The 12,843-nt window shown below is 30.6% G+C and overlaps 1 protein-coding gene across 1 annotated transcript in view; it reads right to left on the bottom strand.

Moving 5' to 3' along the window:
* Nucleotides 1–3,955, bottom strand: part of LOC112692353 (Kv channel-interacting protein 4) — a 68,941-nt gene extending 64,986 nt beyond the window's left edge. Inside the window, exon 1 of the mRNA XM_025567000.1 lies at nt 3,591–3,955. The gene's annotated coding sequence lies outside the window, so the exon portion shown is untranslated. The remainder of the gene's footprint in view (nt 1–3,590) is intronic.
* Nucleotides 3,956–12,843: the final 8,888 nt, after the last annotated feature.

Below are 12,843 nucleotides of genomic sequence, written 5' to 3'. Positions count from 1 at the left end.
ATACTGTCAACAGAGTATAATCACTGGGCGACATTTGTGTCGTCTAGTTAACTAGTTAAAAAATGCACTGATAGTAGTTCATACTAGTACATACATACTTTTCTTCTTCTTCCTTGGTTTCGGCCATTCAAGACCATACCTCTAGATAAACATACTGCCACCTATCTCTATCCTCTGCTAATGCCTCTCCGGCTCCACTGTTTCAGCGTCTCTCTTAACGCAATCCTCCCAACTTAAACGCGGTCTTCCAAGATGTTTCCTTCCTACTGGGTTTTCCTCTATTACTCTTCTTATTAATGAGTCATGCTTCCTCCAGGCATGTCCTGCCCAAACTAGTCTCCTTTTTTTTTATCTCTTTCAGTATATCCGGTCGCCAAAAAAGGGATTGTAGTTCATCATTGTGTAATTTCCTTCATTCATTTGTAAGAACATCAAAGTATGCCCCATAAATTTTCCTGAGTATTTTTCTCTCGAACACTGCCATCCTTCGTTCTTCAGTATTTCTCAGGGGCCATGTTTCTGTTCCATACAGGATAATTGGCCTTAACAAAGTTAAGTACATTCTAACTTTTAAGTTCTTAAAGTTTGCTCTTGATCTAAAAATTTTACTAAGTCCAAAGAAAATACATATATACTATATATATATACATATATACATTCATACATACTAGTACATACTACTATTCATACATAGTATTCATACTAGTTCATATTAGCAGTGTTCATATAGTAGTTATTTTTTATTTTTTTTTTTTGTTTATATTATGTTTTATTCGATCTGTTTCAAAGAGAACAATAAGAATAATTGATGATAGAATAAGCTAAAATAAAAATAAAATGACAGATTAAACAAATCGTAGAGACCTCCCATTGAAGGTACTACGACATGAATAAGATTTATTTAGAATAGCATGTCACGACACCACTGTATTTTTAATCTTTTAATTGGATTACCTGGGATAGAAGTAGATGATAGGTCGGAGATTAAAGGATTTGCATGCTGGACTAGGCAGCTATTGAAAAGTTTATAGTGTGTTTTCACTAGTTTAAAAACATACGGAATTTTAAGGTCAGAATGGAGGGTATGATTAGAGACAAAAAATGGCGCTTTTAGAATTGTACGTAGAGTTTTTGATTGGAATCTTTGGATGCGGTTGATGTTGGACATTTCGGCAATTTCGGCAGTGCCCCATAATTAGATCCCATAAGTGCAGATGGGCCTGAGTAGGAGCTTATAGAGCAGAAGCTTATTGGAAAGTTTCATATTAGTTAGAAGTAGTCGAAGGAGACGAAAGCGGGCATTGAGTGTACGGGTTTTACTAATTATGTGAGGTTTCCAGGTGAGGCGGCGGTCAATAAGGATGCTGAGGTATCGTACACACTGAGCAGGAGGGAGTGGTTGGTTATTAAGGAAAAGTGTTGGACATATGACATGGCGAAGTGCAAAGGTACCGTGAATAGATTTAGCTTCATTCATTTTTACTCTCGAAGTTTTGTACCACAATTCAAGGATGTAGAGATTATCTTGTATGTAAGAGGAAGCTAGGATAAGATCTGAGTTGGTTGTTAATATGGCTTAGTCGTAGTTTTATGATTGCTAACGATTTCGATTAGCTATTCGTCGTCGTCGTTGAAAAACCAACGTCTGGACCAAGAAAACAATTTTTTTTTTTGCATATTATTTCTTAAAAACACTTATTACATTAATAATAATATATTAACACTATAATTTAATTTGATATATGTATGACAAAAAAGCAAATTAAAATATAAACAAAATAACCGTTCATAAAACGCTGCGCGCATCGCTCCCTCCATTGTCAGTCGGCGGATTGCACAGAGTTTATCGCACTGATATGTTGCACTCTATAAGAAAACAGTGGATTCATTTCCAAATAACAAGTGAATAAACGTACCAATAAAAAATGTACAATGTAAAAATGTTTGCTATAATTTATGTACGCAAACGACTCCTACGTTTGGGTCATTTATCGCAGGTATTAAAAATTCATGTGCACATTTGTACGCAAACGAGTTTCGAAAAAGTTTAAATGTACGCAAACGGGTATTGTCCATTCGAAGGTACACACCGTGTATCAGCGATTAGGGGTAGGGGTTTTTCCCCACAGACTAGTTTTCTCCTATAATATAATGCATATAAACTATGTGTTACAGCAGCCGACCCGCAGTGGTGTGACTGAAAGTGCGATCCGGCTACAGAATAAAATGTCTGAGGACCAATAGGAATAAATATAACTATAATATTTCTCGGACAATATTTATAGGCGCTTGTCAATTGCGCCCTCATTAAGTAGATAATAAAAATACTATAGTAAAGTGCGCCTGGGATTTTTTTGGTTCTAAAATAGGTACAGTAAATTATACCCATAATTTCTACTATCTAAGTAACCTCATATTTATAATTTTATGGATAAAATATTAGAGTTATAATCTAAAATTTATATAAAAGTTAATAGTATAAATACCTATAAAATCTAATACCTAATAACTAAAAACCTAACCTTATAGATTCATACATTTCAAAAGATCAAATCAAAAAAAAAAAAAAAATTCAAAAAATTATTCAACAATACAATGAAAACACTATTACGAAGACTGAATATGTGAAGATGATGTCTCATTACTATGCACATAACTTATAACTGTATCTTTTATTATGAACATTATAACCACCAGTCGCGTATCGCATATCGTTCGATGCACACGTAATTACTACGCTCCGTAAAATTGCCGTGTTTCCGATCTATTTAATCGAATGTGACTAAACTTCTATGTAAAAAAACGGTTTCCAACCGCCTTTTGACTATAAAACGATTAACAAACGTCATTCAAAATGTAAAAAAAAATTCATCTAAATGTGCGTTCAATATAATTAGTACAACAATAGAGTATAATATATAACAATATACGTAATATAATCGTTAATACGTATATAACATCGCAGCCACGAACAGTGTCACTTGACCTTTGCTTACGTGATAAAATGCCGTGGTCTCCTAATACTCCATCGCACGATAAAGACAAAGATAAAAGTAAAAACAAAAATAATTCAAATAAGAATAACAACACTATACAGCAGCTCACCTAGCTAAATCGAACACAAATAAATACGTTTTTCAATACGACTCGTTCAACAATTTAACAAATGACGATTATACAACAATGCCTAATAAAAGGAATCTATCTGATTCCTCTAATTCGAGCTCTCCGGACAATTCTCAACACAAAATAAAAAATAAAAAACTATTTGTAACTGCAAATCGCTATGAAATACTAACACAAAATGAACATTCTAATATACCTACAGATATCCCTACATCTGAAACTCCTATCATCGAAGAACAAATTAAACCACCACCACCAATATTTGTGAAAGGTATAATACACTTTTCGGATTTGTGTACAACTTTAATAGAGCTAATTGGAGTGGATAATTTTTTATTTAAATCTTCGTCAGACTGCACAAAAATTCAAACTGTCAATCCCGATTCTTATGGAACATTAATTCATTTTTTAAAAGATCAGAAGGCCCAATGTCATACATATTAATTAAAAGAAGATAAACTTACACGTGCCGTCATCCGCAATCTGCATCCATCCACGCCCACAGATCTAATAAAAAGTGAACTTGAATTGCGCCTCTTTGAGGTTAGAAAAGTCACCAACGTGCTACACTAGACCAGCAAATGTCCACTGCCTCTTTTCTTCATTGACCTTGAACCGACCGACATATCGAACGATATCTTCAAACATTCTTCTTTATTACACACTAAAATCAAAGTTGAAGAGCCCTATAAGCAGAAAATGATCAGCCAATGTCTTAACTGCCAGCAATACGGTCACATGAGAGCTTATTGTGGATATCCTGCTCGTTGTGTTCGCTGTAGTGCCAACCATTCATCCTCAGAATGCACCAAATCTCGTGATACTCCAGCAAAATGTGTATTATGATCCGGCGACCACCCTGCCAATTACAAAGGTTGCAATGTCTACAGAGAAATCCAAAGTCGCAAAACACCTAATACAAAAAGTAAATTTTTACACGATACTATAAAGTCTAACTCAAATACTTTAAATGTAGAACCAAACCACCCATTATCGACTACGACTAATTATAACTCTCTCACTACATATGCACAAGTCAATTCCAATCAACCACCTTCAATCACCACCCTCACCCACTCCAGATATAACCAAAGTCCTCACATCCTTCATCGACGAGCTCAAATCACTTGTCAATCCACTAATTTCACTTCTAACACAAGTAATTTCATCTATTTTAAATAAAAAAAATAAAAATAATTCCTACACAAATCAATCATTATCAATAATATTATTTAATGCAAATGGTTTAAAAAATCATGTTAATGAAGTACAAACTGTACTATACGACAAACCCATTGACATTGCATTAATTACCGAAACGCATTTTACCAAGCACTCTTACATCTCTATTCCTGGTTATAGTTTACTTAAATCTAACCATCCAGATAGTACTGCACACGGCGGAGTAGCTTTAATTATAAAATCAAATTTAAAATTCCATTCACTTACCAACTTTTGTCATAACTATATACAAGCTTGTGCTATCAAAATTTCATTAAATAATATACCATTTGTCATCGCTGCAGTCTACTGCCCTCCTAGGCACTACTTAACTAATAACGATCTCAATAACTACTTCGGCACTATATACAATAATTTTATAGTAGGAGGAGACTATAATGCCAAACACCAGAGCTAGGGATGCCGAGCAGCCAATCCTCGTGGTAACCTGCTTTATAACTTTACTAATATAAATAAATATAATATTCTTTCTCCCCCAAAACCAACTTACTGACCAACCTCCTCAAAAAAGAAACCAGACATTTTGGACATATTTGTCGCGAAAATTTCCAGTAATTTGTATTGTACTATAAACAATAGTCTTGACTTAAACTCTGACCATTCGTCCGTTATCCTAAACATTAATGCCTCAACACAATTACATAATGACAAACCATCTCTATTTACAACAACGACAGACCGTTATAAATTCCACGACATAATAAATCAAAACATTAATCTAAAAATCAAACTAAAATCTGAACATGACATTGATGAAGCAGTCAATAACCTCACCACACTTATTCACTCGGTGGCTAGCTTATCCAATACCAAAAAAAAACCCAAACCACTTATCTCACAAACACCCATTTCTTCCTGAACAAGTTCGCTCTCTAATAGTTGAAAAGAGAAGAGCGAGAGCACTCTATCAATATACGCGACTTTCTTCTCACAAAAGTGCATATAATAGACTAGTCAATTCTTTAAAAAAAACTCTGGCTAAACTAAAAGCTACTATTTTCGAACAAAAACTAAATAGACTTTCTTCGTTAGATGGTAGCTTATGGATAAAAACTAAAAAAATTCTACAATATAAAACACCTGCAACACCTCTAAAAAAAACCTGATAATTCACTAGCTTTTTCCGACTACGACAAAGCCGAATTATTCAAAACCCACTTACACGAAACGTTTCAACCTCACCATAATATACTCATACCTCAACAAGTAAATATGGTTAATACCTTTTTAAACCTGCCACCATCTCATAGCCCCCCAGTAAGACACTTTACCTCAAATGAAGTTAAACATACAATCCTAAAATACTCGAAAAAAAAATCACCTGGCTTCAACCTAATTACCGCAGAAGTAACTAGATGTCTTCTAAAAAAAGTCATAGATCTTATAACATATATATTCAATGCTTCTTTCAGACTTTCATACTTTCCAATTTTATGGAAAATTTCTAATATTATTCTCTTCGCTAAACCAGACAAACAAATTGACACTCCAACCTCATTTAGACCAATAAGTCTCTTGCCCTTTTTATCAAAAATTTTAGAAAGACTTATCCTAAAACGAATATTTCCGTATATTATGAATAATAGCATATTCCCAAATACGCAGTTCTGGTTCTGTAACTCACACAGCATGATTCACCAAGTACATCGTGTTGTCGATGCTATTTCTACGTTTTTTTCCTTGGAAAAAAAACTATACTGCTCTTGTGTTTTTTTAGATATTTCACAAGCGTTTGACAGAGATTGGTACGAAGGCTTGCAATTCAAACTCAAAAAATTTCTCTCTTCTTCCTTATTCAGCTTACTCGAGTCATACCTAACCGATAGATACTTCCAAGTGCAATATAACTCATCCACATCTGGAATCGAAAAAAATCAAAGCTGGTGTCCCACAAGGTAACATACTATCTCACTGCATCATTAACATTTATGTAGCCAACCAACCTACCATGCAACAAACCATTGTAGCCGACTATGCTGACGATAAAGTCATTATATCTATTAATAATGATCCTATAACTGCCTTATCAAATCTACAAATCCACCTAAATTACTTATCTGAATGGTACGACAAATGGAGAGTTAAAATAAACCAAAATAAATTTGTACATACAACATTCACATTAAAACAAGGTATATGCCCAAACATTACCCTTAAAAATTTACAAATTCCTACATCCGATACAGTCAAATACTTGGGATTAATCCTGGATAAAAGACTGACATGGAATAAACACCTTCGAACAAAAAAAATAACATTAAATAACCGTATGCGTATGCTCAGACATCTTCTCATCATCTAATCAGAAATAAATTCTCCACTCTGAACACCAAATTATTAATATATAAATCTTTACTCAAGCCAATCTAGACGTATGGCCTTCAACTATGGGGTGCGGCAAAAAAATCCAACACCGATAGAATTCAAACGTTCCAAAATATCCGACAACTATCTAATGCTCTACTCTACATCTCCAATTTAACACTTCATAATGATCTTCATATGAGAACAATAATAGAAGAGGCTCGCATCTTTTACACGCGCTTCCACAAACGACTTCAAACTCATCCTAATCCTCTTATAAAAGATTTCTCTATTCGTACACTCCCAGGAAATCCAAACCGTAGATTAAAAAGAAAGTGGTGCCGTGATTTATTAAAAAACTTTAATATTTAATGTCAATCAATCAAAAAAAAAAAAAAAATTTAATTAAAAATAAAAATAAAATAAATAATTATAATAATAAAAACTGAAAAAAAATTCACATAATCAAGAGTCACTAATGGGTGGCTGCTTAATCATACCTTTTCATGTCTCTTTCTTCTCTCATCAAATAAACTTATTGTGCAATATTGTATAGATTGTTTATGTCAAATAAAATTAAAGAACTAAAAAAAAAACATTATAACCTAACAAAAAATATTTAAAAAACTATAACTTATACCATAATATTTAAAAAAAATATATATTAATTTTCCTATTTTTATTAATTTATTTACTTATTTCAAGTAAATCAAAAAAAAAACATTTTTGTAGGACAGCAATAGTTGACTCCTCGTGGTGTCTTCTGGGTAATGCCATATAACTATTATAAAATAATATTTCTATCGGGCGTAATTTACTATACAGACATTTGTACCTGAAAAATACCGAGCACAATTTACAATTGTTTCCCTTTGTTGGGCGCAATTTACGTTTGCCTATATTTATACCTACTTGAACGAGTATTTCAAAATGTGTAACAACCATCCATTATAGATAATCAAACACAGAGTTTTTAAGTAAAATGTAAATATATTTCTAATTCATTTACACACTGAACATTCAATATTATAATCATAAAAAAAATTCGTATCCATCCCAAAAATACACTTCATAATGTATGTTGAAATACTAGTTTTATTTTAAATTTAATGCAAAGGACTATCTGATTTTAATACTGTAAATGTATTCAGACATGGTATGTGGAGTACTTTCAAAAGTATTCATAATATAGCGTTTAATACTTTTGGCAAATATATCTGCATTCGAAATACTACGCAAGTATGCCCATTAAATATATCCTCCAACTGACATTATTATTATTATTATTCTCATCTATAAGTATATAATATACATCATATGATATATATTATAAAATATAACGAATCATCAAAATAATAATTGAAAATATAACGGTGTCCGGGTAAAAATAAATGAGTCTATTTTAATGATTTATTTTTATTATAATTATTTCATGTTCATGCAGATTATTATTCCTATAGCTCTTTCAGGCACGGTGGGATACCGTTTGTCCCACCTCGAAAATCACATTTCCAGCACGGTGGTAGAAAAAATAACTCACCAAGTAAAGTATTTTTTCCCGATAACTTGTATTTATAATTTTACAATAAATAATATTAATAGTTTTAATAGTCCATAATGTGTATATTAGTATCAAAATAAATCGAAAATTAATTCATTTTGAGTTATTATTAGCTATTTTTCGGGTTTTTTTTTTTTTTACAACAACCAAACACTTATAATTTTGTTTGGCTTATATTACACTATATAGTTTATATATATTAACGATATTATAACATATGATAGACTATATTATATAGTTTCATTCAGTGCAAGTTAAATAATTTTATCGGTAGCGGTTTGCCTGTTACGACGTAAAGTCTGGAGTACATATTTTAACCCACCGTGCAGCAACTATCTAAACTCGTGAGTATTATCCGTGAGACGTATACTACCTAGTACCTATAATATACTATATAATAAATTGAATTATAGTGTTTGAAAATTTAAATTTTTAATTACAAAGGTATACTTAGTATGTATAACAATTTATTTTTAATTCATAATTTAATATTACATTTAACAATTATATTAATTATCATATTCTATGAATTATGATGTATTATTCATATTTAATATATTTACTTATTTATTATTTCATATTAATGCATTATGCATAATGCAATAATAAGCACCAAATACACCAATAATACACAAATATACACATGTGTAAACACAATTTCCCAAACACTTTATTTTTCAATATATTTTGTAAAGAAGCTATTATTTTTTTAAATTTCCATTATTCTAAAATATATTTTATTATATTTTAGTGTTTTTAATATCAAAAATGAGTTCTCTCCTAAACATATCGGTGAAATTTGTGATGTGCTAATTGAAGAAATTCCGTCTGATGATAACAGCATAACTTCTTATAATGATTCCGATAATGATAAAAAATATTTTCCACCTTCTGATGAGTCGAAAACGATACCTATATTAGAATCTAATGACAATGAGAGTGACGATGAAAATTCAGAAATTCTTAACTTAGAGGATAGAAATATTTATTTGTTACCCTCGGCAATAAAGAAGAAAAAGTATACTCGTAGTTCAATTCGTCAAAAATAACTAAAGTTAGATCTCGGACGGCTATACACCGACAATTATTTCCAAGTTCAGAAAATGTATCTTTGAATAACAAAAATGTGTCGTTGACATTTGATTTTCATTCTTTACTTAGTACTTCTTCAGTTGTAAATAATGATTATCAGTGTAACATTGAATCTACTTCAATACGTCCATTACATATTGAAACATTTGAAACTGAGATTGAAACTCAACCAGTTTGGTCAAAAAAAACCACATTTTAATTGATTTATTTCCATTTACAAGTCCAGAGGGCCCTACAACAGTAATACATGACTTATCAATGTGTACACCAACAACCATTTTTAAATGTTTATTTACTGATGAAATTGTTGATCAAATAGTTCATCATACTAATTTATATGCATATCAAAAACAATTGAAAACAGGAAAAGCTTTTATGCGAACAAATATATCTGAAATTAAATGTTTTATTGGAATGCAACTTCTAATGGGTATCAAGAAGCAATGCAGTTATAGGGACTATTAGTCAACATCACCCGATTTGCATGATCCTTATATAAGTTGTTTAATGCCAGTAAATCGATTCGGTTGGTTATTATCTCACTTACATTTGAATGATAATTCACTTATTCCGAAAAAAAATCAGTCTGAGTATGATAAATTATACAAAATTAGGCCATTTATACAGACTCTTCTTAACAACTTTCAAAGAGCGTATAATCCTTCCAAAATAATTGCGATTGACAAAAGTATGGTAAAATTCACTGGTCGAAATTCTAACAAACAATATATGCCGAAAAAAACGATAAAAAGGGGATTTAAAATTTGGTGTTTAGTTGACAAACAAGGTTATTTATGGAACTTTGAAATTTATACGGGAAAAGTTGTTGAAAGAGCTGAAAAACAATTAAGTGCTCGTTTAGTAAAACAATTATCTCAACCTTTGCAAGAAAAAAATCATTATTTATTCTTTGACAACTATTTTACCAACTACCCTCTAATGACATATCTAAAATCAAAAAATATAAATGCATGTGGAACAGTCAATCTTACAAGAACATTTTTACCAGCATTGAAAAACGATAAACATTTAACATTAGGAGAATATGATTGGTCTATAGATGAAAAATCTACATCAATTGTTAAGTGGCGTAACAAAAGAATAGTGAGTTTGTTGTCAAATTTTCATAACCCAACAGAAACTAGGCAAGTTCAAAGACTATGTAAAGATGGATCAACTACAATGGTGTCATGTCCTATAGTATTGAGCAAATATAATAAGCATACTCGTATGAATTGCGTAGATAAATTCGACCAAAATAAGAAATCCTGTCAGATAGATCGAAAGGCCAAAAAATGGTGGCACAGACTTTTTTTTAATTTCATTGATGCGGCAGTAGTTAACTCTTACGTCTTATATAAATTACAATCAGGTAACAATATAGTTTTTTTTTTTTAATTTTTTTTATTAATTATTTATTATAATTTTATCAAAAACTTTATTTACAATAATTTAGGTATGAATATAACTATGAAGAATTTTCGTCGCGAAATTTCTAACAATTTGGTTTCAAAAACGCTGGTCTAAAAACGATCGATTCAAAACGTTTCAAAAGAACAGACATTAGCTGTGAAAAAACATAAGCCACATGTAAGTTCTACGATAAGATTCGAGCAAGCTGCTCATCAACCTAAAAGGAACAAGGAGGAGATGTGCAAAATGCAGTACTAAACAAAAGGAAGTTCGAACGGAATGGGTATGCTCAGTATGCGATGTTCCTTTGAGTTTGGGAAAACAAAAAAATTGTTTTGCACTATATCACAAATCATTATAATAGTACATTTTAATTGTCTTTTAAGTTTTAAAATTAAGTCATTACGGTAATTTTAATTTCATGATATAATATTATACATACTCGTATAAGTGCAGTTTAACTTGTAATTTTTTTTTTTAACATTTCTGTTCAGTATTTTTAATATTAATAAAAGGATGATAAATATTTAATTGTATTTATATAATACTTATATTTTACGGACCTATGCCTCAAAATTATACATATAATACAATACATTTATTACATAATTTCTGAACAAATAATATATATTCAATAAATATATAATAAAAGAGTGTTTATGATATTTGTATACTTTGGTAGTATAACATAAAAATAAACACTTAATGCATGGTGGGACATACGTCATCCCACCAACGATAACTCTTTAAAAAAATATTTTAATTTTTTTTTTATCACCAAAGTCTTAATATTTACTTAAATAATAATTTATTATACCACATAAATTATAATTTTTTTAAAAAAATATCTTTTGTGAAATATAGGTCAAAATAGTTATGAAACCCCGTGCATGAAAGAGATGGATGAACATTCGAAAAAAAAAGAAAATAATTTTTGATTTTTTTTCAGAAAGATCTATGTGAAAAATGTTTTTTTTTTTCAGGCATTTTACAAGTAAAAATAGTAAAAATAACTCAACATAATATTACTCATAGTATATTAATCTTAATATGTCCATATCATATTTTTACAATATCCATAATATACTTAGCGGTACTTTAATATTAATTTTATGATAAAATATAAACAACCTAAATTCGTGTCCCATATTATATATTTATAGCTAATAAATGTAATTAAATTTTTAAAAGTTTTATACTCGTAATAATGTGTCGACTACTGTGACCATTCTTGGTTGATTCTGTACGTTTTAATTCCGTTTTTATATACCACCTTATACCTCGCATCCGTCTTTCACGGACGCTCCTCGGTGTAATGAATTAACTACCTAATCAAATGTTAAGTTGTTTATTATTTTTATTCGTTGTGTGATATTACGGTTTGCGATCCCATGCGGGTCAGGACGTAAAATAAATAATAACGTCCCTTAAATATATCGACCCCCCTTGCATAGTATATTAGTCCACCTGCGTCGAGTTAAAAATTCCGATGGTTAAAGCACGTATTTAGGGTTCGTTGATACCAAACCTTTGATTAATTACATATATACGTGTCAAACACAAATCCTGTACAATGCGCATGGTAAAAAGTAAAAAATATATGATATCGGGAAAAATAGTTCGCTTTTAAACCATACTCGAATTGGGAAGAATCCAGTGAAACTAAGCACCCTTAACTAATTTTTCAAAAATTGTAACTTATCCCTACCGAAGGGGTTGATATATTATAGACAAAATACTATTTTTCAATTTTATCGAATATTGTAGCCAACGCGAATATATACCATTTAACATTATTATATCTATGGAAATAATTACTTTTGTATAAGCCAATCATTTCAACGTACACAAATGTAACATACAAGAAGACGACAAAATTTAAACTTCAAATAACACACATTTTCTAAAGTGACCATATCATTATGAATTACCACAGAAAATTCAACATAAATAAACGTTATAAGCACTAAATTTTAAACTTGTTATTCGATGATGAAAGTTGTTAGTCTACCACTGAAAACCTTATTATTATTCAGTCTTCTATATTTTATAATATAACTGAACCTATTTGTAGTTTTTTATTTTTTTTTAGAACATATTTGCAA

Source organism: Sipha flava, unplaced genomic scaffold, assembly GCF_003268045.1.
Source record: "Sipha flava isolate LNK unplaced genomic scaffold, YSA_version1 73_pilon_pilon, whole genome shotgun sequence".
In the NCBI taxonomy this organism is placed as follows: Eukaryota; Metazoa; Arthropoda; class Insecta; order Hemiptera; family Aphididae; genus Sipha; species Sipha flava.
Note: the sequence above shows the minus strand (reverse complement) of the source record. Positions and strands in the feature narration are given on the sequence as shown.